Genomic DNA, 24,334 nt, shown 5'->3' on the forward strand with positions numbered 1-24,334 from the left:
CCACTGGAGAAGCAAAGCGGGCCACCATGCTCCTAGATGAGGGTGGCTTAACCAGGCTCGCAGGCGCTTCCTGCGGTCTTTTTATCCAGGGAGGTCTGGAATGGGAGGCGGGTAGTAAAATTGGCAAAAAGTGTAAAAACTAACATCACACAGGAGATTGGGGAGCACTGGGTATGCTGGGTATGTGGAAACAGATCTAGCTAATAAGGAAGGATACCTCACCTGCATTAAGGTCCAAACACCAACTTTGGTAAAGTCATCAGGAGTCTGCAAAGTTGCATTTTGGAAAAGTGGGGGAGTAAAGATACACGGATAGTATAAAAGTCTTGGCTTCAACTGAGCACCACCTACCTACTAACCATAAGGGGAATACGAAATAAAACCTACACAAAACACTTACCAATTACCTGTTTTCTTCTTTTAAGGCCTCTACCCAGTCCCGGTGGCCCTGACGTCGGCATACCTGAAGGAAGAAAATAAGAAACTGCATTAACGCCTGTGTTTACCTGTCAGAAATAATCAACAAACAAAGAAAGCAAATCAAGAAACAGTGTGTCATATTTTCTATATCCTGTTCAGACAAGACATGGTGGAGAATGCAGGTAAACCACCATTGATGCAAAATGAAAGGCATGATATATCATTTATTGCAAGGTCAGAAGAAACTGGAATGGGCCACTGAACAACAGTTGAACTCTGCTAAAGCAGACAGAGAGCTGATAAAAGAAGCCTTGAAATCCCATGCAGACCATCTCTATAGAGTAGTGGATGACCAACAGCAGCTTGCCACCAATCTCTCTAACACGCATCCTCCAAACCCCATTACTTCGAGGGTGGCATTGCAGAAGTATGTATCGGTAGAAGATCCTGATGTGTTCCTCTTAAATTTTGGGCAAGTAGCGACAGCATGTGCCTGGCTCCCTGACAAATGGCCTTTCTATCTCGCCCCTCTCCTGACAGGGGAAGCCCAAGCAGCATATCAAATTGCAAATCCGCATAGGAATACCCCCAATGTCGAAATCAAGACTGTCATATTGGACCATTTAGGTTGGACGCGGAATCCTATTGAGTCAAATTCTGCAAAGAAAGTGGGTCACCGGGTGATAATCCAAAAACCTTGTGCTTCAAACTGAAAATGGCTGCGAACAAGTGGTTGAAATCAATAGAGAGCACAAAAGAGGATATAATAAACTAAATTTATCTCAAACAATACCTAGAGGCCTTACCCCTGGCAAAGCAGAGATGGCTGAGACAACATACAAATCCCGTTGAGCAAGCTGTTGAAATGGCCACCACATGTTCCAGGGCACAACTCTGTTTGTATCCATGGGAAGTGGAGAAAGTTAATCGTAACACCACGCCTGCCGGTGACAAAAAGAGATGAAACCAATGAAAACCCCCACCGAAAACCCAAACGACAAAAGTATCAAACCTGAACATGTACTCTCAGGGGGACCCCAATGCTTTGACCGTGGGGAGTGGAGCATATCGCATGAGCATGTCCTCATAAAAAGTCTACTGAGGAGCCCATGGAGGTCCTATACATCCAAGAGTGTGGTCATTATGTAAGGTTGCTACTAAACATTAGATGGGTAACTGTCCTATTAGATTCTGGGTGCAAACAATCTATAGTACAGGTTAGTTTGGTTGAACCACCTTAAATTCTACCAGGGCAGGTGGTCAATATTAGGTGTGTTCATGGAGATGTCAGGAGCTGCCCCCTCGCAGATATAACTGTTACCACCCCAGCTGGCCAATTCTTCGACATGAAGGTTGGTGTTTCATGCACTCTTCCAGAAGACCCAATACTGGGACTTGATAACCCTGAGTTCTAAGCAATTTTTGTAGTGATCTTAAAGTCCAAGAGCCCAGCAGAAGAAGCTGAAGAGAAAACAAGACCACAGATTATGCTTCTTACCTCTGAGCCTTCAACTCTAGACTGCAGTTTCAGACAAGCCCAAATGAATGACACAACTGTAAGTAATGCAAGGCAGAGTGTTCCAGACAGTCAGAATGATCTCAACCCCTCTTATCCTCACTTTCTTATAAAAAAGGGACTATTATATAGAGTGGAGAGAAAAAGAAGTGAATCACAATTGTTGGTTCCCCAGGAGTTCCTGGGGCATATCCTTTTTTTGCTAATTCACATTTACTAGTCAGACATACGGGGGCACAGAAAATGACTCAAATTGTTTTACACCACTTTTATTGGACAGGTATCTTTACTTTCATAAAAAAATATTGTCAGAAATGTGAGGTTTGCCAGCGTAAGAACCTTTATAAACTGCCTCCAGTTCCTTTACAACCCGTTCCCATTATGGGGAAACCTTTTAAATCGGTGGGGATGGACCTTATTGGGTCACTTCCATGGTCTTGGTAGACTAGCCAACGAGATATATCAGAAGCAATACCACTAAAAACCATTACCATCAGAAACATCGCCCCAATTTAGTTGAGATATTTTCTAGAGACGGATTCCCTAAGGAAATGCTCACAGACTAAGGGACCCCATTTGTATCTCCGCTCATGAAACAAGTTTGCCAGATGCTCGATCTTTCACACATCAAAACCTCTGTATATTACCCCCAAACAGATGGCTTAATTGAGAAATATAATGGCACTCTCAAACTAACCCTAAAGAAAATACTAACTTGTGACAGTAGATATTGGGACCAGTTATTACCCTTAGCTCTCTATGTCATCAGGGGACAAGTTCAAAGTAGCCTAGGCATTTCCTCTTTTGAACTTCTATATGGTGGACAGGCTCATAGTCTCCTCGAGATGAAGAAAGATGCATGGGAGAAGGATACCAGAGACGAGGTCAAAGAGCTATTGGACTATATGAAAGACCTGAGGTCCCGGATTGGCAAACTTCGCAACTTGGCTCATGCTAATACAGAAAAAAAAGAAAAAGGCAAAAGATCCAGTACGATAAAGGGAATAAATGGGGGGAATATAAGATAGATGATTGGGTGTTGGTCCTTATGCCTTCATCCACACAAAACTTTAGGGCAGAAATGAAAGGTCCGTTTAAAATCGTAGTCAAGATAGGGAAGGCCACATATCATCTCCAGAAGACTCCTAGGAAACAACAGAACTATCACATAAACCTACTTAAAAAATGCCTTGGGCCTCTCCCAAAGCAAATACAAGTTATCCAACTGGTAAACCCTCAGGCTAACATCTTCGATCAGCTAGTTATAAATGATGCTTTGACAAAGAGTAACCTGAAGCCCTTTTACAAACCCTACCACCTTTTTCTACTTTATGTCCAGATTTCCCGGGACACATCCATTTGTTTCAACATGCCATTCCCACACAACTGGTTGTTGTCATCAAACAGAAGCCGTATAGAACCCTGCCGCCCAGAGGGGAGCCATTCGGAAAGCGATCACTGCCATGTTCCAAATGGGTGACCTTCCTGAAGTAACTGGTCATCACCCATTGTTTTAGTCCCAAAACCCACATCAGATTTTGTACTGACTTTAGGGCCGTTAACAGCATTCCAAGTTTGATGCCTACCCTCTTCCTAGGATTGACAAGTTAATGTAGAAGCTCAGTGAGGTCAAGTACATGAAATCCCTAGATCTTACAAAAGGGTATTGGCAAGTTCCTCTTAGGAAGGAAGACCAGGAGAGGATGACTTTTTCTACTCCATATGGATTGTTTGAGTTTACAGTACTTCCTTTTGGCCTTTCTGGGGCTCCAGACACTTTCCAGAGGCTGATGAATAGTCTTACAGAAACATCAAGCATATTCATCAACTTATCTGCATGACATTGTCATTTCTAGCCCGACCTAGGAACATCATCTCTCCCATATACAAAAACTCTTGCTAGAGTTAAAACACGCCGACTTGCATATTATTGCAAAGAAATCCAGGGTTGGGTATATTAAGGTCAAATATTTAGGATATACTTTAGGAAATGGATTGATCGAACCATGAAACGAAAAGGTATGGGCTATTTTAGACATCCCGCTATCTAAGACAAAAAGAGAAGTACAAACCTTCTTGGGTCTTCTTGGCTAATATAGAAGGTTGATACCATTGTATTCCAATATTTCAGGACCTTTGACAGATCTTTTAAAGAAAGGAACACCCAGACAGGAAATTGAAAAACCCTCCTCTAAAATTCAGAAAGGCTTCTGTTTACTTAAAAGGGCCCTCACGACTAGTCTCATCCTTACTTCTCCAGATTTTGATAAGACCTTTATCCTACAAACAGATGTGTCCAATGTAGGGATAGGGGCCATATGTTCCCAGAATAACAATGAGGGAGTAGACGTCCCATCTTGTTTATCAGCAGGAAGCTATTCCTGCGGGAACAAAAATACCCAGTTATAGAAAAGAAGTGTCTGGCAATTAGGAGGGCTATTGAAAAATTACAGTATTACTTGGCGAGAAAGCCCTTTATACTATATACAGACCATGCTCCTTTGACCTAAATGAGCTGAAACAAAGGTAACAACCCTGCATACTAAGGTGGTGGTTGTCCTTACAGCGCTTTACTTTTAAGGTCCGACATCAAAAAGGCAGAGAGAACGATAATGCTTTCTCAATTACCTCTTTTCCCCAAACGGGAAAGTCATAGCGAAGGGGTGTGTCAGACAGGAGTCCAAGGTAAGGGGATGGACGAAGAAAAGGAAATGAACGTTCCATGGCATCTCCCCTCTCTTTCCATTCTGCCTGCTGATATAGATCTCCTTTATTTTCAGCCCATCGCAAGAATATCATCAGATGGGTCAGGCGGGACAGTTACTTCTCCTTCTCTTTATAGACTCAAACATTCCAACTCTCCACAACAATTGTTGAATCCGGCTTTTTAACCCTGACATGTTTACTATTCACGTGGGATGCAGTGCGGCCAATGAGAAGTCGGCTCATGATTCAAAGGAGGATGATAAGGAAGTAGGTGGGAGAGTGAGAGGTGATGGGAAAGAGGAGTGTCAGAACACTCTAGGGGAAGTCGCTGTATCAATGAGGGAATCAGACCCCGAGGAAGAGAATGAGAAGGGCAACCCAGAGGCCGGACGCAAGAGAGAGATGCTGCGGGAAGAAGCTGTTGTAGATGTCATCCTGAAAGCAGTGCCGGAGAGTGGAGGGAGATGCGCAGCGGGAGGACCTGAGACCTTTGACAGCCTCGAGGGCCACTGGAGAAGCAAAGCGTCCCGTCACGCTCCAATGGGGCAGCATGGCTTACCCAGGTACGCAAATCGCCTCTTGGGGTCTTTTTATCCGGGGAGGTCTGGAACGGAAGGCGGGTGGTAAAATCAGAGAAAAGGGTAAAAACCAATATCACACTGGAGACTGGGGAGAACTGGGTATGTGGAAACAGGTGTAACTGAAATCGCTTCTGTGAATGCTGAATTTTTACTAATAAATATTCATGTATTCTGAATGTTGAATCTGCGTAAAAAATGAATTAATGTAGAAAATAATGCATAACTTAGAAAATGTGCCTACTTGAGTGGCCACTAGTAATCACAAAGTGTCCTTATTAATTGCTTATTAATGTGATATGATGTGCTCATGTTTAGATTAATGTAGTAGTATGTTATATTAATGATTACTTATTATGAATTTGCTTTAATAATTGTACGCCTTTAGTTAGCGAGGTCTTGGGCCTAGTTGCACAACCTCATGTTAAGTTGCGCTGTTTAAATAATTCACATAAAATGGCCGTTTAGAAAAATGAATACTTGCATTGTTTCACTGTGTTGACCAAACACTAGTGAATGCTTTCTTTCCCATGAGAACTGTTTGCTAGAATATGCTGTGTTAGCCATTGATACATTGTAGACTTTAGTGTGTGTGAAAGCAATGTTTCCAGGAGCTAACAATGGATGCACTGACTGAAGGACAGAGAGATACAAAATTATTTCCTGATGAGTCTGACTATGGGAACAGGAGAAGCGGCGCCAATCATTGACATGTGAAAGACAGTTTAGTTATATCTAAGATTTGAAGTTCTACTTTCATTGGACTAAATGTAAACGTATGATTCTTTAACCAATAGCACCGTGCAAAGAGTCCTAGAGAATATTAACTTAGCCCAACTGCACAGAGAAAGCAGAGCTAATTTTTTCTTAATCTTTTGCTGAGAAACACCATCCCGATCATTCTCACCTTCTGTGCTCATTCGAATTTGATTCCTTACTTAGAGAATTCTATCTTGAACTTTATTGCTTAAACGTTATATGCTGAATGCTGGTCCTTAGACTTTGCTTTTGTAAATGGTTCGGATAGTTAGAGTCCCCTGTTCTGAACCATTTCCGTTCATGGTCCGATGCTGATTCTGACCGAACTGATGTCCAATTGAAGAAGACAGTTGTGGCTTGCTGATCCATACCGAGGAGAGGTATTAACCAAATGTTATTGTTTGATGTAATTTGTCTTTTGTTCCTGGGTACCAATCGCTAATTTTGATAGAGCCATAGCTAGATGTTTTCCAAATTTGTGTTGATTAAATTGTTTTGCATGAAGCCCAAACATGCTATTCTAAACAGAAGGCTAATTAGGAGACTCACAAGAAGATGTTTGTTAATTATTAAGAACAGTTGATAAAGTTTCTTTGCTGAATCTAAATGTATGCTATTTCTATTGCGCAGTTTTTCTTGCTATTCATTTGTACTGTAATTCTAGAGTGCATAACAATACATGCTTTAGTTAAATTGAGATTCTTTAGAAGATTTGGTCAACCAGTGGTGTTTCTGGATGTGTATCATCTGATTTTGAGACTAAGTTACGTGATATTAGCATTGTTAATATAGGGAAATAAGGATTCTAACTTTTACATAAAGGTGTGGTTATTCATGGCCAAAGGGGTCATGGTGTGGGGAATTACTGACATCCAAACATTACTGATACTACTGATTGCTATTGTTATTGATTGGTACTGAAAAAGAGTCTTATGGTGGGATTTCCTCTAAGCGCAGTCAAAAGGTCCATTGAACCTCTAAAGCTTCCCCTTATAAATTAAAGGTAAAAAGCCAAATAAGGTCAGGTGTGCTAACACTTCCCACACTAACCCTTTGTGATCTACTAAGTAAGAATACTTCACCTGAATTAAGGTCCAAACAATACTGACTTTGGTAAAGTGATCAGGAGTCCGTAAAGTTGGGGGGCACGCACCAAAACATAAAAGCCTTGGCTTCAACTGAGCACCACCTACCTACTAACCATAAGGAGAATAGGAAATAAAACCCACACAAAACACTTTTCAGTGGCCTGTTTTCTTCTTTCGAGGCATATAACCAGTCCCGGTGGCCCTGATGTCTGCGTACCTGAAGGAGGAAAAGAAGAAACTTCATTAATGCCTGTGTTGTACCTCTCAGAAATATTCAATAAATGAGGAAAGCACATCAAGAAAACGGTGGGTCATATTTTCTATATCCTGCTCATACAACTACTTTTTTCTTTTGTGCTCCTCATTTGAAGACAATATTTATACTTGAGTTGCATGTTTATTACTCATTTCCCCAAGAACTTCCCAACGTCCATTTCAGGTTACCGGACTTCAAATACACGCTGACTGCACCACGTTTTAATATCCTGAAAATACATTGACTCCTTGAAAAACCTTGACAGACTTTTTCTTCATCAGACAGTTTAAAGATATGTGTCAAAAACAGTTCTTGTGACCAAACATTCGGAAAAAGTAAATTCATCTTTTTTTCAGATTTGTAAAAAGGTATCTTGAAAATAAAACAACACTTTTTTTCTAGAAAATGTCACACATTACATTACTTCATCATTTTTGTCTTTTTTTCAGGAACTTCAGAGTCAAGCGCAAACCACATCCAAGAACCCCAGGGCAATAAGTAGGAAAGGATCACTTATAGCGCAGTGCATGTTCGCAGCACTATTTTTTCCATGTTAGCATCTGTTGTTAAGCTGTCTGTACTTTTCTTACAGGTTTTCGCATAAAGGCTTAGATTGCTGCAGGCGGTGGATATGAAGCGAGAAGGCTCCACCACATGGCAAAGGTGGCGTGTTGCCGTGGGTTGAAGTCGGGGAGCTGTAAGAACCTCTTGTATATCGGCAGATAACTCTTCTCTCATAAGGCAACAGGTGAGCGTAATAACACGCATTGGACTGACTCAGCTTTTAATCATACTGCATTCAAGATGGCCTCCCTTCCTGCTAGAGCTAGAACTCTCGCGACTGCACTGTGCTGAGAGTTGTAAGGCCTGGACAACACTTATGCATCAGTTCCGGACTTGTCCACGCCTGTCCACAAAAGTGAGTCCACAGACAGTTGACAGTGTGTCCCTGCCAGGATCCTTGCCACAGGTTAGGGTTTTATTGGGTGCTGCAAACTAAATTGTATAAGTAACCTTGGGGCGCGTATATGACCTACAGGTTTACAAGATCGACTTTCGGGTCCGAGACATACTCTTATTATTTTTTAATTTAACACAGCTTTCACTTCGTACTCAGCATGATCTTCTACCTGGACATGGAGTGGAGGAGAGGACAAACCTGTTCATTCAGATAGTGGTTTTATCAGTGAAATGTGAAATACCGGGTTATTTGGTAAGGTAGCGGGTAACTTTACTGTGATGGCTACAGGACTGATAATCGTAAGTACTTTAACAGACTCAATAAACTTTGGCTGTAATTTGTTGGGACGCTTGAGAAACAAATAATTTTGTGGACAGCCACGCTTGCTCCCTGTAACGAGGGCAGATTTTAGAATTGGAAACAAACAATTTGAACTGTACCTGGGTTTGTGTAACATTGGTTTATTTCTCTTTACAAATAAACTGGTTCTGTAAATTCCAATAGTGCATTTGATCTGACATTTCAGCTACTTCTGAGGGACTTGGTTTGTTGATTGGTTTGTGTTTTCTTCTTCCTTCTTTCAGGTGTGAATATTGCCAGACCGGAGCCCCTCGGAAAAATAGTGACACATGTAAGTGAACATGGTTAGTTCCCTATTTCTTCAGCTTTACTGCTGTTTCGTGAACCCTTTGTTATACTTCTTTCCCCAATTTATTTATCTTTACTTCCCTTCTCTTTTATTACATTTTGTATATTGGCTGTCTCTTGTTGTCTTCTAAAGTCTCGCCACAACAGTTGCTTAATTTTGAGCACTCTTGAACAAACATTTATTCTTCTATGTATACCTTTTCTTTCTTCTTCAGGGGATTTCTGGGAGGCTAGTCTTCTCTCGCTGCTTTGTATTTGAGCACCCTCCCAAGTCCTGGCCTTCAGCCACGGATCGTTCTTAAGCTGGCTTTACATAAATTAAACTTTTAACAAACAAAGAGAAAAATATAGAAAGCAGGAAAAATAAAACAATGGAGTTCTGTATCCGTTTCCATAGGATTTTATGTTAAGCCCTCTTTCAATAATAAAATAAAACTTTCCTAACAATTATGTGGGGGTGAGATCTTTGAACTTCTCCATCTATCTCTATCTGTTTCTCCTTCCACAGTTGTGTCCTAAGGAATGAAAACAAGTAATTTGTTGTTTGTCTTTCCTTTTTTCCATGGTTTTGTCATTTTCCCATTTCGCTCTTCTTTTTTTTGTTTTCCAGGTCGTCATGTGAGAGGAGCTGTCAGGATTTCAGGTGAGTATTTTTCTTCACCCCGTCCTTCGTTTCCCCAGTGTTCAATGTCTTCTCTGACCATCTGTAGTTTCCTGCATAAATTGTATCCTTGTTTAGCCCGCACTAAAGTAGTTTGAGCTGTTTGTTTGAAGATGACTGAGGTATTCATGAAACTTGCATGAAAGCATGGTCCCAGTCATCAGGACGCACTGGATGTGACACGTCCGTTCCGAACCTATTTGTCCTGGTCCACCCATCCACAAGTTGAGTCTACGAGCAACCTGACAATTATTGAGCGAGCAGGACCTTTAGAGGTTTGTGTAAGTCAACACACATAATTAGTTTCCATTGGCTTAATTGCTTTGCCCTATGGTAGCATAATCCTTTGAATACCATGGTTGTCACAACCTTTTCATAAATTAGTCAACCAAAACCTTGGTTTTCGCCTCAGCAGTCTGTACACTGCATTGTTTTGACTCCACTCATTACTGGAATCATGATTTTCCTGAAAAATCAACATCCATAGAGGCACCATCTCTAAGATCTCCTTCATATTTTGGCTGTTTGAATACTGTCCCGTCACGCTTCAAGAGTTTCGAGATGTTTTCCAATAGCTTAAAGAAATAATTCTTCCCCCTTTACAAGAACATTATTGTGCAATAGAAATGTTTCCAGACTCTTTCTTCGTTTTGAGACACTAAATATATATTTTTTGCAGTTGTATATAACACAAACTTGGCCCAAGGGCAATGGAGTGCTTAACATGAGCACCAATTACATTACACAAGTTCCGATTCATGTGCACAGGAGATACTAAGTGATTTGCCCAGAACCACAGGATTTTAAACCAACGGCAGGACTCAAACATGGTTCTCCGGTTCCAAAGTCGGCAGGTCTGGCTGTACCACCACATCCTCTCTCTAAATATTCTCTCTCTGAAAAGGAAAAGACGGTTCTTCGAGAATATCCAAGTAAATTTAAAGAATGGCTTTATTACAAGATCCAAGACCCCATCCCTCCCGTGCGGTTATACCTATTTTTCCATACCCAAGAAGGGTACAGTCAAGCCGATGTCTGAATCAAATTACAGTAAAAGTGTAGGAAAGTGCTACTGTTGGCATGTTTACCCCCCCACTTTCTGCCTAGTGTTGATGCCAACTTGATTGAAAGGGTGCTGGGACCCTGCCAACCAGGCCCCAGCACCAGTGTTCTTTCCCTAAAACTACCTTTGTTTCCACAATTAGCACAGCCCTGGCACACAATTATGTCCCTTGTAAAAGGTACCCATGGTACCAAGGGCCCTGTGGCCAGGGAAGGTCTCTAAGGGCTGCAGAATACTTCCCCCTGCAGGAACTGTAATACCTGGCGGTGAGCCTCAAAGGCTCAAGCATCGGGTTACAGTTCCCCAGGGCACTCCAGCTAGTGGAGATGCCCGCCCCCAGGACAAAGCCCCACTTTTGGCGGCAAGTCCGGTGGGAAAATTAGGGAAAACATGGAGGAGTGCCCACCCCAGCCAGGACCACCCCTATGGTGTCCAGAGCTGAGGTGACCCCCCCTCCCTGCAGAATCCTCCATCTTGGTTTGGAGGACAGGGACCAATAGGGATAGGAATGTGCCCCACCCCTAAAGGGAGTGGGCACAAGGAGGGTGTAAACACCCTCAGGGACAGTAGCTATTGGCTACTGCCCTCTGACTCCTAACACACCCCTAAATCTAGGATTTAAGGGTCTCCCTGAACCCAGCTGAACAGATTCCTGGCGACCTACAAGAAGAAGGACTACTAAGCTGAAAACCCCAGCAGAGAAGAAGGAAGACGACAACTGCTTTGGCCCAAACCCTACTGGCCTGTCTCCTGCTTCAAAGAACCTGCAGAAAGACCAGTGATGAGTCCAGCGGGCCCAGCGACCTCTGCCAACTCCAGAGAACTGCTCTGCACCCAAAAGTACCAAGAACTCCAGAGGACAGCGACTGTGTCTGAAGAATCCTTCAACAAAGGACTCCCACCTCACTCCAGATGTGTGAGTCCTGACCCCTGTGCACCCGACGCCCACAGCCCGTGTCCAGGTGGTCTACCCAGCAAGAGAGGGTCCCCAGGCTATTGTAAGCAAGTGCCCACCCTGGGTTGACCTCTCCACCCCTCCACAATGACGCCTGCAGAGGGAATCCCGAGGACCCCCCTGACCTTAAGTTCCGGACGAAGATATCCAACACCTAAAGAACACACTGCACCCGCAGCCCCCATGCCTTGGAGAAAATGACCCCTGGTGCCTCATCGTTCAGCAGGCAGCCCTCCTCCTTTTCCGACTGGTTATGTGCCGAAACACCCCCCTGGACTCTGCCTGCAGCATCTGAGTGACCCCTGGGGTCTCCCCATAGACCAGCATTGGAAGTCCGACGTTTTCACCCTGCACCCAGCCGCCCCTGTGCCGTTGGGGGTGTGTGTTTGGTGCCTATTTGTGGCCCCTCCAGTGCTATTCTAATCCCCGAGGTCTGCCCTCTGAGTCACGGGTACTTACCTGCTGGCTGACCGGATTCTGAGTACCCCCTGTCTCCATAGGAGCCCATGTTAAATTTGCTCAACTTTGACCTCTGCACCCGTCCGGCCCAGTGTTGCTGGTGGTGGGTGTTTGGGGTTAACCCCAACTGGTAGATTTCCTAAAACCTGGAGACTGAGACTGTAAGTGTTGTACTTACCTGTTACCAGATCTAACTTTTCTTCCCCAGGGACTGTTTGAAAAATGCAGTGTCCATTTTTAAAATAGCTTTTTGCCAATAATTCACAAACTGTATTACTTACCTATTTCAAACAAAGTACTGCTGATACCTGTGTGAAATACGAAACATTTAAGGTACTTACCTGCAACTTGAATCTTGTGGTTCTAAAAATAAATTAAGAAAATATATTTTTGCAATATAAAAACAACTAGTCTGGAGTTAAGTCTTTGCGTGTGTGCTTTTTCTATTTCCTGTGGATGTACAACAAATTCTTTGCACTACCTCTGCAAGCCTAACTGCTCAACCACCCTACCACAAAGAGATCATTAGTATAATCTACTTTAGCCTCTGTTAGGCCTCTGGGTAACCCCTGGACTCTGTGCACACTATATCTCACTTTGATATAGTACATAGTATATACAGAGCCAGCTTCCTACAGAGAGATATCCTTTACTTTTGATTTGTGGAATCCTAGAGTCTTTACATGGTGCTACTTTCTTTTTTTTCTTCAAAATTCTCCTTGAGGTGCGTGTCGCCTATTAAGGCTCCACAAAGAAGATGTATGAAAAAGCAGCTTTGAGAACTCCTGTTGTGCATTACACAAACAATTGGTGCTTTATGGGCCGAGTAATGCCAATAGGTGTGCTTATTATGTATTGATGAGCAGAATTAATGCAATCTTTTTGAGACTTCTGACATACCTATTACAAAGGCAAAGGCAAAATTGAAAATCCACACTATGAGGGAACTAAGAGAGCAGCTTTCTGCAGGGTTAACAGAGCCTTGAATTTCAGCTATTTTTCCAGTAGAAACTCCTATTGTTTTAGTGTGTGTCTTTGGAATTCCCTATTCTGGAAAATTCCCTGCACTGTAGAACAAGCAACTGATTATTTCAGTTTTGTGCCCACAGCAGGAGGCTGTGCACAGCCTGCTTTATTTAACATGCGTTTGCACTCATTTTTAGATAGAACAGGCAGAGTTTATGGTGTTGCCTGTTGATAGTGAAAAACCTCTTGATACCCGAGTGTAGATATCATACTCGGGCATTAGAAATTGCTCTGGTGAGGGAGTCTATCCTTTAAGACAACAGTTTGTATCACTGAGTCTTTCCTCTGTTGGAATGAATCACTCTTCAGGAGCTGAATACAGATTAGATTCTAGGAACATCCCTTGTAACAAAGTTTTGTTTGTAGTTCCTCACTTGCAGAAATTTCATCTCTAACATCTCTACAAGTAGACAACACAAAATGGCAGGCTAGGCATGATTCCTATTCTTCTGTGAAAAGTGGGTGAAAACAAAGCATATAATGGTTTTACCCACTCTGCATAGTGTGTCAGGTACATCGTTCCAAAGTTCAAATACTTGCACTGTTTTAATGTATTTGGAGAGTGCAGGTTGCCACATTTGTATCAAGTGTCTGAAGTTAATTCCTTGCTTTCAATCACTAATTTGTTTCCCAAAAGATCACACCAAGGAAAGCAATCTTTGTATCAAACTTGTTGTTCGCTGTGAATCCCAGCCTTCCCCTTCCAATTTTCAACCACTACTCGTTTAGAGACAGGAATATTCACATCAAACCACCAATATCTACTGCTAGTATGATTCTCCACTTCTTCACATTTACTAACTGGGCTTGCCAATGCAAGGCAACTCATGTGCCATATTTCGCCATTTTTTAGTTCCACAGTGTTGTTCACGACTCACACTATTTATTTTTGGTCACTGAAAGTCTTTTCCTTTAGCAACCTTTTCTGCATTTGTTATATGCATAATTTGTCCCACTTTTAATATGACATGTTTAGTACCTTGATTAACATCATAATACATTTTAATTTTCATTTGTGACTCCTTTATATTTTTCTTCACAGCCTCAACTTCACATTTCACCATGCCATATCTTTTCATCCATCCCAGGTTAACTTTTGAGAATGGAACCCTCCCTCTCATTATTGCAAACTGTCTATTTCCAGTTAGCTGTGAGATGCTACTGTGTATGCCCACAACATTTTCTGCACTTCACTTTCCCAAGAGATATTAACTCTGTTAGCAAATTGCAAAATCCCTTTGATAATTCTGTTAATTCTCTCCACAACTCCATTGCCCTTTGGATAATAAAGGGCTATGAAATTGTGTTTAATACGGGAGGCCTTTAAGTAATAATTCATCTGTTTGGACTGAAATTGTACTCCATTTGTCTGTCAGGATCGAAGCAGGAATACCTTCTTTCAAAAATAAACTGTCTAAAAAAATCAATCACATTTTTAGTGCCCACTTTGTCCACAATACAGAACTCAAACCATCTGGAGAACATATATGTCAATACTATAATGTATTTGGTACACTTATTACTTCAATCAATGGGTCCCAAAATATCCAATGCCATGGTACGTTGGGACAGTGCAAAACCCCTAATGGCGTATTGAAAGTTTTTTATGATTTGCCAGCCACTTCACACTTTACACACATTCTCACAAATTTATCTACAGAACTATCTACACCAGGCCACCAAAAAAGGTCCTTGAGTTGCTGTTTCCAATGCCAGAGTGTCCCTCATGATAAAAAACATATTTTTTCTCTCAGCGTTCTAGGTGGAATGGCTATCTCCTCTTACTAAAAATTGATCAGAAATACTCAAATTGTCTCTGACCTCCCAAATCCTCTTAGTTCATCCTTTATGTTCTTTATCTCAACACTCAACCAAGCATTTATAACTTTTTGCTTTACATCTAACAGAACACTATCCTCTTTTTCAGCTTCCGACCATGTCTGTTGATCAATGTTTTGTTGTAAATCACTAATTTGTCAAGTACTAGCCACAGAATACTCATTCCAAGGGTCTTTGTCAATCAGTTTCAGTCAATTGTAAAGACATTCTGCTGAGGAAATCTGCTGCAAAATTATTTGCACCTGGTACATACTGAATTTCATATCTACAATCTTGCAATTTCATAGAAAAACAAGCAATCCTAGCTGATACTCTAAACAAACCATCAGTAGTCAACAACTTAGTAAGTGGTTTATGGTCAGATCTCAAAATTAATTTACTCCCCCACAAAAACTTCCTAAAATGTTCAAGAGTCCAAACTCATGCTAACGTTTATTGCTCAATCACTGAGTATTTTTCTTCTGTATGGTTTAACGATCTAGATGCAAAGGCAATAACCATTTCATTGTTGTCCTCATCTATCTCGGATAGAACTCCCCTGATTCTTTACCACTGGCATCGGTAGTGACAATTGTGTAAGCATCAGGATTAAAACCTTGTTGATTAGGTGGTTTCAAAAGCTAATTGACATTCATCAAACATATAAAAGTAGGTTTGATTAATATTCAGTTAAACCCAAGAAGGATCTAAGATCAATATTGGAACTGTTTGATGAAGCATTGGTAATAGCTTTAAAAATGTGTCTTTTGGTTTTATTCCATGACCACTTATTTCATGTCCTATGTAAGTAACTTTTTCTGTGTAAATTTGCATTTGGACAATTCATTGATAGGCCCTTTCAAGCATAACACTTTTAGAACCTTCCTTAACCGATCATCACGTTCAGACTTGTTATGACCCACTATGCGTATGTCATCTTGGAAAAATGCAATCCCTGGCATATCACCAAACAGTTGAAACATTAATCTTTGGAAAACCGCAGAGGCTAAACAAAAGGGCATACGCCGAAATTGGAAGCATCCAAAAGGGGTGAAAAATGCTGTGTGATTCCTACTTGACGGGTGCAACCTAATTTAGTGATATGCCAAGGAAGGATCAAAAGTGGAGAACCATTTTGAGTCTCTGGATAACAAAAACATGTAATCATTTCTGGGAAGGGAAAATTGATCCACCATAACATTGTCATTCAACTGCCTGAGGTCCACACATAATGGTATCTTACCATTTCTTCGCCTAGCGACCACCATGGGGGGAATCTATTTGGATGCCTCATGGGGCTTTATAATGCCTGCATTTTGTAATGTAATTTTTTTTACCTCTTCTCTGACTATAATACATTATGCACTTTATGAATTTTAGATGTTGCAGATGATTTAACCCTAATTTTATGGGAGAATCCCTTGAATTTACCGATCTTTTCACTAAACACATCCTGAAATTCATTAAAGACCCAATTCTCAGTATCATTGCTATTGCATGCCACTAAAACTTGTTCAGGACTCTTAGGATCAAGTATTATATGTAATGCTCTTTGATCCTTCCAACCAAGAATCGTTGGTCCATAAACTGGAAAATTCAATCTGCAAGTAGCTCTTCAGTTCTTGAATTCAAAAACCAACAATCTATACCCTAACGTGTCAATTTTTCCACCAGTAAAACTTTCTGGATTAACATCTGTTGGTTCTAAAAATGATTCTACGGCATTTACAAAATTACTTTCCTATACACCACAGGTGAGAGTGAAAGTGAAAGGAGATCAAGAATCTGCTTCTACCTGTAAAGAAATACCTCCAAAATTAATAATACATAAGGGTTTTGACATATCAGTACTTTTAACATTTGAAACAGTACTCTTTTTTGTTCATTTTTCTGGAAGATAAAACTACTGCCTCCTCCTCATCATTGCATTCTTTTGAATCTGAATCATGTTCCATTACACAAGCAACACAGTTTTTTGTTTTCTGTTTTTTCTTGCAAACTCTTGCAAAATGTCCTATATTGCCACATTCCAGATATTTAGCTGCTTTAGCAGGACATCTTTCAGACCTAGCACTGTTTGTGCCGCTCCCACAGCAATAACAGTTAAACGGTTTCCCTTAGTTAGTAGCATTATTGATTGGTGTGCTATTAAATATAGTTCTATCCAATTTGTTTTTAAAGTCCTTTCCTTTTTATCATCTGAAATTTTATTTACAGAAACACTAATATCAGAAGGTGAAACAGCCTAAGCACATCTGTCAGAAAGTTCTGCTTTTTTTTCTAAAGCTATGATGTATTTTAAACTTGAATCTCATTCGATCCAAAGTTTATCCTGGATTCCTTTGTGTTTTTGTGCATATAATAAATTGATCACAAATCATTCCACCGTGCAAATTACCAAATTTCCCTTTGATAATAGGTTCACCAGGATTGGTTAAAAATTCTTTAGGTGTAATAAGAATAATGTTTGCATTTTTGCTGCTGGTACATGCACAGGACTCCATACTAAATCTCCTCTACGATGACTTTCCACTTTACCACAGTTCAATACATGCTCAAATGATAGTTATTTATGTAACAGTATGCAATATGTGGGCAAATACACGAGTGGACATCAAGAAATGGTAAAAAACAAAGAATACTGTTCTTATTTTGAAGATGATTTAAAGAAGAGTAGCGATGCAGGAAATGTATGATTAAATATTGTATTTGCTTCAAAATGCCCTTTGGGAGGCGCACAGCACATACCACACAATATGTGGAAATTCAAGATGGCGGCATGAATAGACCTCAACTCCAGAGGACATTGAGCTATACCCAAAGGACAGAAAGCGGGGGTCTAGTTTGGAATGGATCCTCACTCCACACAATCGTATTGATGGACAAAGGGTAAACAAGAGTATGTGGAGGCCGTCCAACTAATTTCAATAAAAAGCAGACTCAACGGTCGCATCCAAAATATCAAACTTGCCTGAGAATGGCACGAAATATCTCCAACGCCCCACTAACACAATAGGCAAACGGAACAACAATAAAACTACCATGGTTGGAAACAATGCTGTTTTGTTTCCTCGGACGAATAAGATAATTGACATAGTAACCATTGTAGCAGGAAGCACTGTTTTCATCTGATGATCAAGAGAGCTGACAGTTACCATTGTAGCAGGAAGTCTTCAACTGCAGTCGTCGCCAAAACTGTGTAGTAACGCAGGGTAAATCCAAAGAAGAGTTGATCTCCTTTATGTAAATAACTTCTTTATTAAAGCACAGAGCATAACGCTTCTAAAGTGAACTCCTGAGGTAATGCATTCCGTGCAACCTACCCCACACCCTTTTATACTGTCAAATGCACATATTTGCAGATACTTACAAATGCATTTACAAAGGAGTTTTGACACGGAGAGCCGGAGTGAAAAATCAATGACCAAAGGTCTGTTTATTTTTGCTGCAGCAAAAGAGGACAGGTTTACCACTGGCATCCCTGGCCCGAAGTAAAGTGTGCTGGCTTGAAGCATTTAACAGTGATATTTATACTCATACATCAAAGGATACATAAAGTATGTAAATAATGATATACGTCATACAGATATTTTAAGGAGTCAATCAGTTTTCCACACACCGGTTCCATTCCCAGCTTTGTCCTCGACTCCCTTCTGCAGCTGCCTGACTCCCCACATACTTGAGACCCTTCAAAGGATTGCGTGGTTTAAAGGTATAGATATCAGCTTTTCCCTCCCCAAAATACAACAGCCGAGGTCGGTTAGTTATTTTGACCACATGATTATAATGAGTAACGTGCCCCAGTTAGGGAAAGAAATCAGCTGCAAGCCTGTGGTGTGGAGCCAGGTTTATTTTACTTAAACAAATATACATAAGATAACATATGTGATAGACAGTGCGTTCAGAGAGGAAAGAGCTCAAACTTACACGTGTTAAAGGAAAAGAATCAATTCAAAATGGATTCTAACAATCGACCCTTTTTGAGGTTTTTTTCTCCCTGAACATAATCAACGTTTGAATAGTTCTAAATTTCCTCATATATGTTGAATTTTACTCCTACTTCCTTGAAATTTACATTCATGGGGACATAAACAACCGATGGGTATGAGCAACCAGTATCTGTAGTGAGAATAGTGGGATCAATAGCCATTAGGGAATTTATCTCTTCACTCTGCATCATAGTTCGATTGGTTTCTAGTATTTTCACTGGAGGAAGTTTACACAATTTTAAACAGGAACAGAAAGCAGGTAAGCACTGTACCAACAAACAGCTTAATATAATAGCTATTATTATAAAAAGTATGTCTTTAAACAACCAGCCCCACCCCCCAAACCAAGACCATAACCATGATAAACTCAAATTGCCTCCTTCATATTGGCCCCCCTTTTCAAATACCTGTACTGCTTCTTTTATTTTCCCAATATCCAATTCTATCTCTGATGACTTGTTGACAAAATAGCAGCACTTTTGCTGGTACTGATGTTGGATTAAAACACATACTCCTCCTTGTTGTACCGTAATCAAGTCTAGAGCAAGACGATTTTGTATCGCCAATTGGGCTGCAGAGTTTATCTCTAGCTGTACACTTCCTATGGCCTCCCTGGTGGCATTAAATGCAATGGCTAATTCAGCAGACATGTTCATCATTGCCAGTTGTAAGTCGAAAATTCCAAATCCTGGAATAAGAACATGTAGTACTTGAAATACCCAGTTCTTTCGTTCCTCCAATATGGGTGTCCCTCGTTTGTACCTATGTGCAAAACTCCCCATGTTAAGGGGCTGGGAAGATGATATATTTGATATCACAGTAATGTTGGGTGCCAAATATGCCAGTGAACATATCCCTTCCCAGTTTAGAGGGAGTACTTTATATGCAGTTCTTCCACATACGAAATACATGCCTCCCTGGATTTGTGAATTTATAATACTGTATTTTATTTGGGGCAAACCCACACCCTCTGGGGTGTCATGCTCAGAACTATTGCAATACTTGTAATCCTCCCAAATTGTATTTAGCAATGATACATTTGCCCAGGGTGCAACATGAGAACATCTAGCCGTCCAGAGGGGGCCAAGGAAAACCCGGGATAATATTACAGGTGAATTTTTTCCACTTCTATCTTGTTCCCTGGAGGGATCATATAACAATCCTTCTGGATCTACCAGAACCTCTTTTTCTCCCACCGTCAGGTTCCAATAATTGACAGTATAATTTTGCTGAGTCCCATTAATTAACACAGTCCAATTTCTGTCTATTTTCTCCTCTCCTTCAAGATCCCAATTCCCTGTTTTGATATCAAATAACAAAGTGTAAACACATTGTTCAGATGGGATCTTCCCCATGTATTTTGCCTCTGGGTTTTGTCCGTAAAAATAGGTACCAAAACATATGGGAAACATTTTAAGTGTGGCATTCTCTCCAGGCATCGGGGAGAGCTTGTATTCTGCCTGGGTATTAGGGAGCACCACACACCTAGGGTACCATTGATATTCTCGTTGGTCCCATCTCCAAGTGGTATTTGGTACAAGACACACTTCCCCTCTTTCATATTCGCTTGGTGATACTGGTACTTCATAAAGGCCTATAGGATCCTCAGGGTGTCTAGACAAGTGCCGGCAAATCCAGCAGTCAGTGAGACTTAATGTCTCAGCTAATTTTCCATGAACCTTTATCAATGGATGTAAGGTAGGATTTTGCAACAATGATGCAACACCACTGGACATTATACATATTAACATGAGGGTCACTAGGTACTTCATTGTTGTTTTGTAGAAATAGTTATAAGGCCACTCTTCTCTATTCTCTTGAGGGATATTTGTCCTGCCAAATGGATATATTCTCATAATTTTATTCTGCTCTCCTCCTTGTTCCTACAACCTTTCTATGGTGCCGTTTTACTCGTCTCAACCGCCTATGTGTGTTCAAAAATATACCCACACAATTACCAAATATGCAAATGCAAAATATTGATATCACTATACTAATAATCATATATGTATATATGCAAATAAGTGAGTTTTCCTTCAATGTTCACAACCCACTAGGGTTCAGCAACGCCGTGCTTCTCACTCTAGCAGTTAGGCTGCACTAGTTGGTCCATGAACAAGTTTTTCAAATACTGGACGATAGATGTGGGCTTGATCCTAGGTCCCTTGACTTCTCCTTGTCAAGTTTTAACTCCTGGTGAGACTCAACTCCCAGTGAGTAAGTTGCGATACTTCAAAGTTCGTCTTCAGTATAGTTCGGCAGTTTCGTTCAGTGTCTCAGTAAAATGAGGGCAGAGGCCAGCAATTGTAACCAGATCAGTGATGTGCTTGGGTATTTAACAGAAAAAGGCACCTTCTTTCCCGCTGGGACTACAAACCGCACCAACCCTAATGACTGGCCGCTTCCGTAGAACTGGTACTTGGTTTTTCTCGCCAGTCACAGAACTGTTAACTCCACTTACACACTTTCTTATCACAGATAATAGCGTTGCACAAGCGGCATCCCACTATGCTTGTGTTCTCGTTGAGACAGTTGTCCTGACCAATGTTCTGGTGTCGTTGCACAGGCTAGTCACCCGTGTTCATGTTCATGCTGAAAATTTTGTCATCACAGTCATTTACAACCTCGTCGCCCAAAGTGTGCGTAACAACAGTGAGGATAGCTCGTTTTAATGCTGGTACATCAATGGCATCGGAAATGCCTGTGGCGGTGAAAGCGGGGAACTGTATTTCATGAAGGCAAGCGTGCCGTATTCTGCTGAGCAAAGGATTCTTTGGCCATTCAGAAAAGACCTCAGTTTGCAGTTCCAGGCTGGGAGCTATCAGGGTGATGTAAATGTAGCTTTTCGTAGGGGTCACCACCTTACGCACCTTCAGAATTCTGTTCATTTGGGTGGGCGAGGACGCAGATTGTATCGATGAATTTGTTGATCTTCAAACAGCAACCCTTCGTCACTGGGCTGCTGTGTCACCTCAGGAGCAGAAAAGGTAGCACTTGAAACCTGTGGAGGTGTTTCCTGTCTCCCTACTTCTCTGTAATCAGGAGACAACGGTAATTCTGCTGTTGGAGTAATTTGCAGTGGAATTGGTGCACGCTTACAATGGCTAGCATGTATCCAGCTTTTCCTTCCTTCCACTTTCACCGCTGTCTGTGTTGCAAGCAGTACCTGGGCTGGCCCCCGCCACCTGGGCTGAAGACTGTTGGTTCTTTGAAAGTTCTTTGTCATAAGCCAATCCCCTGGCTTAAAAGGGTGACCAGGGCCTTCAAGAGGAGTCGGTAGGCTGGCCTTGACCTGTTGGTGGATCAAACGCAAATCTTTAGTCAATTGTTTACAAAAGTCTACAAACAAAGAATATTGCACTTCAGAAAGCTTCTTTGGTCGTGGTACCCCCCAGATATTGGCTGGCCTCCCCATGACAACTTCATAGGGGGATAATCGTGACTTGCTACTGGCAGTCATCCTGATGGACATTAATGCTAAGGGCAAAGCATCTGGCCATTTTAAATTAGTCTCCGCACAAATCTTAGCTATTTTGCTCTTCAAAGTGTAATTATACCTTTCTACAAGGCCCGCTGATTGTGGGTGATTTGCAGCATGAAATCGATGTTTGATATTAAGGGCGGTACAGATCTTCTCCATTACCTCATTAGCAAAATGACTGCCATTGTCACTCCAGACTAATCTTGGCAATGCGTATCTAGGAAAGTATTCTTTCAGTAATATTTTGGCGGTAGAGAGGGCACCATTGTCTTTTAATGGGTAGGCCTCTATCCATTTTGAAAACATACATACTACCACTAACACGTATTTCAGTTTGTTACATGGTTCCATGTGGATAAAATCCATCTGTATAGCTTCAAAGGGGAGGTCAGGAGGGGCAAAATGGCCAGGGGGCGTAGGGGTCCCTTTTCCTGCATTGTGTACTGCACACACCATCCAACTCTTGACTAGGTTATTAGCAGCTTTGGATATCAGAGGATTACTCCAAACGTGGTCCAACGTTGTCTTGATGCCTTGGGCACTGATGTGTGTAGGACTGTCGGCCATAGTAACCATAGCGTGTACATAACAATTAGGTAACATCCATCTTCTTCTGTCTGTGTCATCTGTGTAACAACCCTCACTGTCTAGTCTACCGTTCTTCTCCCACTGTTCCCTTTACTCTGCTGTTGCTTCTGCTTGAATATCTCTCACACACTGCATGGTATTTTCTAATACTTCGTTCTGGGGCTCTCCCCTGATGCTACTCTCAACCTATGCATTGTCAAATGGTGCTCGTGCTGTTGCTTTTGCTGTAGAATCTGCAAAAGCATTTCCTCGTCCTATATCATCAGTAATTTTTTTGTGGGCACTACACTTAATGATTGCGACCTGACGGGGCAGGCTGAGAGCATTCAAAAGTGTCACAATCAAGTTGCCATGCTGAATGGTAGTGCCATGTAACGTGATAAAGCCTCTATTCGCCCAGAGTCGCCCAAAATTATGAGCTACTCCAAACGCATATTGGCTATCAGTGTAGATATTAACACTAAGATGTTCACTTATTTCACAAGCTCTGGTGAGAGCAATTAATTCTGCAGCCTGTGCCGAATTTTGTGTGATTCTATGAGATTCAACCACTGTTTTTAATGTGGTGACGGCATAGGCTGCAGTGGTTGTACCATCTGGTAACTTAAAGCAAGACCCATCTACAAACAGCTCTCCCTGTGGGTCAGATAGGGGAGTATCTGTTAAGTCTACCCGTCCCTTGGTTTCTTCCTTAGTGGCAAAAATGCAATTATGATCAAATTCCACATTGTCCTGAGGGAGGGGTAGTAACGTAGCTGGGTTCAAGACATTGCACCGCTTCAAAGTAATATTTGGACTGAACAATGTTAATTCGTAACCCGTTAGACGAGCACTGGTGAGGTGCTGCGTCTGGGTCTTGTTTAACAAAATATCAACTGCATGAGGAACCATCACAGTGAGCAGATTGCCACCAACAAACCCTTCACTTTGTTTCACCGCAGCAGCTGCAGAAGCCACTCCTCTAAGACAAGTAGGCAAAGCTTGCGCCACAGTGTCCAAGGTGGAAGAGAAGTATGCACAAGGGCGTTGTCTCCCACCTTGATCCTGTGTCAAAACAGACAATGTACAGCCATGCTTTTCATGCACAAATAAAACAAATGGTTTGCTGTAATCTGGATTACCCAATACAGGAGCAGAGCACATCGCCTTTTTTAATTCCTGAAAAGCCTCCTCACATCTGTCAGTCCACGGTACAGGGGAGGGCACATCTGAAAGTGTCAGAGCAGTCAATGGTTTTGCTATAAGTGAAAAATTTGGAATCCACTGTCTGGAAAGGGATGTAAATCCCAAAAATGCTCGGACTTCAGAAGGGGTGCGTGGTGCAGTCATTGTATGAACCAGTTTAATTCTGTCTGGATGTAA

The sequence above is a fragment of the Pleurodeles waltl genome, chromosome 8, assembly GCF_031143425.1.
Source record: "Pleurodeles waltl isolate 20211129_DDA chromosome 8, aPleWal1.hap1.20221129, whole genome shotgun sequence".
Taxonomy (NCBI): Eukaryota; Metazoa; Chordata; class Amphibia; order Caudata; family Salamandridae; genus Pleurodeles; species Pleurodeles waltl.